This window comes from Hyperoodon ampullatus (assembly GCF_949752795.1).
Source record: "Hyperoodon ampullatus genome assembly, chromosome: 5".
Lineage (NCBI taxonomy): Eukaryota > Metazoa > Chordata > Mammalia > Artiodactyla > Ziphiidae > Hyperoodon > Hyperoodon ampullatus.
Window position 1 is genome coordinate 17,178,928 of NC_136918.1, and position 7,782 is coordinate 17,186,709.

Below are 7,782 nucleotides of genomic sequence, written 5' to 3' on the forward strand. Positions count from 1 at the left end.
TTCATTGTCTTGGAGGGTACTTTGGTTTCATCTCTTTTTCTCTTAATAATTCTTAGTTTTCCAAATAATAAAGAAGAAAGTCAGAAGAAACCTCTCTAGAATCTAAAATGCCTCCCTTTTGGTATTCACTTTGCTAAGGAAGAATCTCTTAAAAGACTAAATGAGTACTGTCAAGCTGGAGGGAATTTAGGAGGATCTAGGGAACTTTGGAAAACAATAATGTGTCAAGACGCTTATGATGACAGTGTCCATTTGTTTCTGATACTCCGGTGTTCTTTCGAATTCAGGTAGTTATTGTTATTACTGTATTTTGCAAAAGAATAACTTTACATATATTCACTCAAAAATTGGAGGAAAAAACCCAAATCTTTCTCAAACTTTGTATTTGATTTTCGTTAGGAACCAATGTTAACTTCCATCATAATAGTGCTCGGAAATGCTCTGTGTTTTAAGATTTGTGTGCATCATATTGGATAGAACTCACTTCTATCCACTTCAGAAAAGACATGCTTGCAGACAGTCAAGTTAAGTGAGAAGTTATGACCAGAGTTTACACTCACTGGGGGTTGGAGAAGGTGAGATGGGAAGAATTTGGTGAGATGCAGTTGGCTGCCAGCTGAGTGGTGACTGGTTTTAAAATGATATGAAGGAACACTGGAATCAAAGGTTTTTGGTAACGTTTCTTTTTTCTTTTTTAGATAGGCGTATTTATATGTGTACTTCCCCCTTCACTTTGGGGTATAGATAGAATTAAATACATTCAACTGTTCTTAAAAATCTACTATAGACAGTTTTTTGTGTCTGCATTGCCAAATATAAAAGAGCTAAAGTCTCCTAGTTCTCGATGTTCCATTTCCTTTTTGGAATAGTGAGAAACCAATCTTTTAATAGTGAAACTGAACCACGTTCCTCCTTTTGAGAATGAGCCTGAGGCACCTTGGCATTTTGTGGAAGTTTATTCACAGTGGAAACATGCTTTTCTTGGCTACCGTCCCTGTTGTTTTTGCCTTTAACAGGAGTTCCATTTGAATTTCCATAGGTCACTTCTTTCTGTTTCATTAAGGACAGATGTTTTTCAGTGGGTGTTTCCTTAGCGTTCTAGGAAATCGCACATCATCACTAACCCAGTGTTTCAGAAACCCAAGTGGGACGAAGTTGAGGGGAAGTTGTGTTTCCCTTACCTTGGTCCTGGCAATACTTATTTAAGAAATGACATACTATTTACTTTAATGGATATTTTGTATATTTAAAAATTGAAGCTAAATTGCCCCATGAATTGAGAAAAAGAATCTTTTTGCCCTCAGTCCCTTATCCACACAAATCATGCTTTTGATCTTATTGAACACAAATACCAAACAATGGTATTTCAATAGAAGTATCATTTTTATGTGTAACATTCTTTTTTTTTTTTTTTTTTTGGCTGCGCCTAGCGGCACACGGGATCTTAATTCCCCGACCAGGGAGCGAACCCGTGCCCCTTGCAGTGGAAGCGCGGCGTCTTAACCACTGGACCGCCAGGGAAGTCCCAAATATGTAACATTCCTAAAATTTGCTTTTCAAACGTGCCATGGTAGCCTTTGGAACTAATGAGGAAGGAGAAAATGAATGTTGGGGTAGGTAGCCGCTGCCACGGCCAGGAACACAGGTCTGAGAATTTATTTTCTTTAAAGAACTCCATGAAATGGAGGAGATTCCTCTCTTTACAGATGGGGAAACTAAGGCATGGGGGAAATTGAGGCCTTGCCCAAAGCTGCACTGTTAGACCCCAGTGTCCCAGCACTTAATTATGCTTCTTCAAACGAAAGTGTTGGTTGGAAACTGGGGTTATAAAGGAGGACACGAGGTCAGTTCATCACCACCACCACCCCTCCCCCTCCCCCCCACCTATATTTAGTGTTTACAGCTGTTTGAACTTGAACTTGAGTGCCACTGGGCAGTGGAACAGTCACCACTGTGCCCACTTTTCTTACGGAGTTTGCAACTTGCGATGTTCACCGCTCAAAATAGTTTGCATCCTGAAGGTTTTTTTTTAAATGATCTTTGGGCAGGGGGCTGTTCTTCGGTTAATGAATGCTGATCAGAACATTTCTCCGGCAGCTTCTGTGGCTCCGAGTCAGCCTTCTCTCTGGAGCCACTGTGCTTTAGGTTCATGTTTTGAAAGTTTTTCAAGGCATATAATCGCCTTTCCCACCTGAGTTAGTCCAAAGACATTCTTTCCTGACTCTGAGATTGGTAGCTTCAAATCTGACAGTGACGGACATGATTAGACAGAGTAGTTTTAAAGTGCGTTGTAGATGCAGAGCTTCCAAGAGGTTGAGGTTTCTGCATTATTTGCATTCTGCTTCAGTTTTCCCTTTTTAATGAAACATCGTGTAAAAATTTGGAAATACGTTGAAGGCCGATGTGTCTTGTACATTCTCGGAATGTGAACTCGGTTGTAGGGCTGGCCGAGTCTATCCTGTCATTCCCTTGGCCGGTCCTTTTGGTTTTCCGCCTTTTTATTGACTGTACAGTGTTAGCAAGTCAACATACAATCCTTCTCAACTTTCAGTTGTGAGGTGTGACTGTGCTATTTGATTCATGGTTATAAAATAATTAGTAGTGGGGAAGTCCCTTAAAAGGAACTCTTAAAGGATATCTTGTTTCTTTTTAGTCACTGAAGTTCTTTTTTTTTTTTTTCCCCCACTTGAGTGCTATGGTCTATTTCTTATGAAATTTGAGTAACATGTTTTCAAAGCGCAGGACACATTTTATGAACTCTGTTGTTACTTTCCAGGAGAAGGCTTTTGGAGCAATTCTCCCTTGCCCTTGCCATGTGAGTCTTTGTTTTTTGATCAAGTGGTTAAGAAAAATTCTAACAATAATTATTTCTCGACTGCAGGCTGCCTCCTTAACTCCCATCCTAGAGAAGGTGTTTGTTGCTTTTAGAAGGTCACAGCATAGAACAGGTGATAAGGAGGACGCAGGTCCTGCGACGATGCAGATAGACTCTGGGCTGTTAGAGCCTGTGGGGATCCAGGAAGTGCAGTCCTCTGACCGAGGTGGGCAAAGAGCTGCTTCTGAGAAGTGATGGGGTGGCGGCAGGTTTGGAGGAAGATGCGCATGATTGGGCTGTGGGGAGGGTGTTTGGGGACCCTCGCTCAATCTGGGTGCGTGGAGTATGTGTGCAGGACCTGTGTGAGGAAGAGGCTGAGACTAAATCTTGGTGCCATCTGGTCCGTCTTGGATGCTTTAGTTAGTATGCGGTGGAGAGCTCAGGAAGTTTATGTGAAGACAGGAGCGGTCAGCTCAGCGGTACCAGGTGAATCTGCGGGCTTTGGGGTGTGTTGGGTTGGGGGAGAAAGCGGAAGACAAGAAGTCAGTTTGGAGGCGCTTTGCAGTCTTTTTAGGTGAGAGGCAAGGAGCATCTGAAACTGGCCGGGAAGAGATGGGCAGTTGGGAACGACTGCAGAGGTGAAATCGCCGAGGAATCGGGCTGGCAGGGAGCAGACTGCGGTCTCAGTCCTGGGAAGGGCAGGCTGTGGAGAGGAATCTGGTCTGGCAGGTAGAAAGGCAAGTTTGGTTTATTAGCGGAGTGTGTTTTTAGTGCTACCTCATTATTTGGTGTAGCATAGACTGCTTTTTATTTTATCCCTTTCCATTTTGCTACCACAAAAGGAGAGCTGACAGCTTCCTTTTATGAGTTAAAACTAACACCGTGGAAGGTGGCTGGAGAAATAGTACAAACCCAGCCCTGGTTACATCCACTGCAGCCCTGCATCAGCCCTTTAATGGAAGCCATACCCACAACTTTGGACATTCAGGTCTATTAGCCAATACATCTCTTTTATTGCACATGCCCAATTTTAGGTTTCTTTTCTTTCCTTTTCTTTTCTTTTGTCACTTACAAATGAGAAAATCTTGATACATTAGCATCACCTAAATGATTAATCTAGAGACTCTAGAAAGCACCCTTAAACTAAGCTTTGTTTCTATTTGATGATGTGAGTAAAGTATGTGCTGTTATTTCTCTATTCTGTCCTTAAACCCTATTGCTACTACCTATGTGCTTTGACAGTGGAGAAAAAGGGAAAAAAAAAAGACTTTATTAGTACAGAACGTGACATCAAAAGATAATATCATACAAATTATAAACATAACAGGTCATCTGCCCAAAATGACACAAGGTTTCCTTTTAGGTAAACAGCGCTGTGAGGGTTTGTGTGTTGGGGTAGGAGTGACCTGATACTGTGTGGTCTTCAACAGTAAAAGCTGCTACTTCCTTTTGGTCAACTATTCTCTGCAAGATTCCAGTGGCATGTGGATTACCACTTTACGACAGGACATCCCCCCCAAAGAACCACTTTAACAAAATGTAGCTTTACTTTCCCATATGCCACTTTTCAAAATGTTTAATTATTTTACAGCACTGCTTGTATGAAGTGATTAAATGTTGTATTACGTTAGCTGTAGCAAATATATATTACAAACCTTATTTATAAACTAGCTACAGAAAAGAACACATTATTACACAAAATAATAAAAAAAATAGTACTGATGATCTCAGAGATGTTTCTGGATTAATCCACTCTCACTGTTGCCCTACTATTTTATTTTTTGTTGTAGCCCTGGACCTTAAAGTTCCTTTTTTTAAAATTTACCTGACTTTTCAATATTTGAATAAACTCCTTATAATCTGACTTCTAACTCTAATACCTTACAGATATTCCTCTCACTGAAATCTTAACTGATCTTCCAAAGTTAAATCCAAAGATTTGTTTGTATTGATCTGACTTTTTTCTTCTTTTTTTTAATTGAATGGTAAATGACTTACAGTATTATTAGTTTCAGGTGTATAACAGTGATTCAATACTTTTATACAGTACAAGGTGATCCACTTGATAAGCCTGGTTAGCGTCTGTCACCGTACCAAGTTATTGCAATGTTATTGATTTTATTCTCTATGTTGTACATCACATCCCCATGATTTATGTACTTTATGAAAGCAAGTTTTACCTGTTACTTTCCCTCACCTGTTTCACTGATCCCCCTGTCCTCCTCCCCTCTGGCAACCACCAGTTTGTTCTCGGCATATATGTCTGTCTGTCTGTGTATATGTATATATGTATGTGTGTGTGTGTGTGTGTGTGTGCGTGTATATATATATCTCTCACACCTTCTTTATCCATTCATCTACTGATGGACACTTAGGTTGCTTCCATGTCGTGACTATTGTAAATAATGCTACAGTGAACATAGGGATGCATATATCTTTTTGAATAAGTGTTTTGTTTTTTTTTTTTTTTTAAGGGGAAAATTCCCACAGGTAGAATTGCTGATAGTTCTATTTTTAATTTTTTGAGGAACCTCCATACTGTTTTCCATAGTGGTCTTACCAATTTACATTATCACCGATAGTGCATAAAGGTTCCCTTTTCTTCACATCCTCTCTAGCCCTTTTATTTCTTTTCTTTTTGGTGATAACTGTTCTGACCAGTGTGAGGTGGTATCTTATTATGGTTTTGATTTGCATTTTCCTGATGATTCGTGATATTGGGCATCTATTCATGTGTCTGTTGGCCATCTGTATGTCTTTGGGAAAATGTCTATTCAGGTCTTCTACCCATTTTTTCAGTAGGGTTGTTTGCTTTTTTGATGTTGAGTTCTGTGAGTTCTTTGTACATGTTGGATATTAACACCTTATCAGATGTATCATTTGCAAATCTCTTCTCCCATTCAGTAGGTGGCCTTTTTGCTTTGTTTTTGGTTTCCTTTGCTCTACAAAAGCTGTTTAGTTTGCTGTAGTTCCATTTGTTTATTTTTGCTATTATTTCCCTTGCCTAAGGAGACACATCCAAAAAAATATTGCTACAACCAGTGTCAAAGACTGTACTGACTACCTGTGTTTTCTTCTAGGAGTTTTATGCTTTCTGGTCTTACATTTAAGCGTTTTATCCATTTGAGTTTATTTTTATATATGGTGTGAGAAAGTAGTCCAGTTTCATTCTTTTGCAAATAGCTGCCCAGTTTTCTCAACACCATTGATTAAAGAGGCTGTCTTTTCTCCATTGTATATTCTTACCTCCTTTGTTGTAGATTAATTGATTGTGTAAGCATGGATTCATTTATGGGCACTCTATTCTATTGCACTGATCTATGTGTCTGTTTTTGTGCCAGTACCATCCTGTTTTGATTACTGTAGTAATCAAATTACTGTACTTTGCTGTATAGTTTGAAATCAGGGAGTGTGATACCTCCAGCTTTGCTCTTCTTTCTCAAGATTATTTTGGCTTTTTGGAGTCTTTTGTTTTTCATACAAACTTTAGAATTATTTGTTCTAGTTCTGTGAAAAATTCCATTGGTATTTTGATAGGGATTGTATTGAACCCTTGGTAGACTACCTTGGGTAGTATGGTCATTTTAACAATATTAATTCTTCCAATTTGTGAGCAGCATACATCTTTCCATTTGTGTGTGTTGTCTTCAGTGTCTTACAGTTTTCCAAGTACAGGTCTTTTACCTTAAAATTTCTGATATGCAGTAGCTGTTATTCAACTCTTGCTTCACGATATCCTTATTTGCATTGCATATTGTTTCCTGAAAAATATTGCCTTTCATATTTCTGATTTGCTTTGGCACAATGGTTACAAAGGCAAAACTTGGTGCTTCTCATCTTCTTTTATAATTTCAATTTCTCCTGTGGCCCAGTAGGGGACACATAAAACACCAGTATTTACTAATTTGTCCTGACCAGTGGAAACTGTGAATAAACACAGCCACTTTCTTTTACAAATATATTTAGCCAAACAAATGCTATAACAAGCTTAGTTTTGCCAGGCACGTTTATCATAGGTTTGTGATTTTGTTCTTTTTGGGAGAGGATATTTGACCCAGAGTTGGGAGCAGAGAGTTTTCATGACTGTGGAAGGTGGATACAGAGTGTGAAAATCTTCTCAGCTCTTCCTCAGTTTAAAATGTGTTTTCTCAGTTTTGCCTAAAATCTGATGAGGTCCTAAGAACATATGAAATACTTGTTTTGAAAAGTCAGTGGCAAATAGAATTTCAAAAATATTCTGTGCAACTCCTTCCTGGGTATTCCTATGCCTTCTTTCTTTGTATTCTATTAACATTTGTAATTGAGTGTACTAAAGAAACCACCCATGTCTTGACTATGAGTAAATCTGGTAGTGTTTTTTGATATCTTGACTTAAGAAAAAACTTGACCCTATTAAAAATATTTTTTATTAGTACATATATGGTAAGACTTGAAATACATATATATATATATGAAAACATGACTTACAAAAATGTTTGAGAAGAACATTTGAAAGATGGGCTAAATGTCTTCCAGCCAGTTAATAGCAGAGAAAGAACTGAGCTTTGATAACTCACAAGCCAGCAACCATATCCCATATCTGCACATATGAAATTTGTTTTTCAGAAAATATGTGTAAATTTTCACTTTATGTGTAATTTCTCACTCATTACTGTAAATTTTAGATTTTCTTTTTATCAAGTCCAGTTGCTTTCTAAGAAAACTGCTTTTGTCTGCTCCTAGGGAATAAAGTGTGTTGCCAGCTGGGGATATTTGTGTGCATATGTCTTTTCCCAGACATCCTAGATTTTTTCCCCATACCATTGAACAGAGGAAGTTTCTGGCAACTTATGCCACTATCTAGATTCCCTCTGTAGAGTTTACTTAAACATATTCTAGCACCAGAACACTAGACTCATTAAGTGGCTTAGCTAATCTTCATATAAAACATATTTAAGATGTATCTTATATCATCCTCAAAATGCTAT

At 38.4% G+C, this 7,782-nt stretch overlaps 1 protein-coding gene across 2 annotated transcripts in view; it reads left to right on the top strand.

Moving 5' to 3' along the window:
• The window catches only part of MED12L (mediator complex subunit 12L), a gene marked incomplete at its 5' end in the record, with an annotated part of 320,500 nt that overhangs the window by 109,092 nt on the left and 203,626 nt on the right, over positions 1-7,782 (top strand). The window lies entirely within an intron of this gene.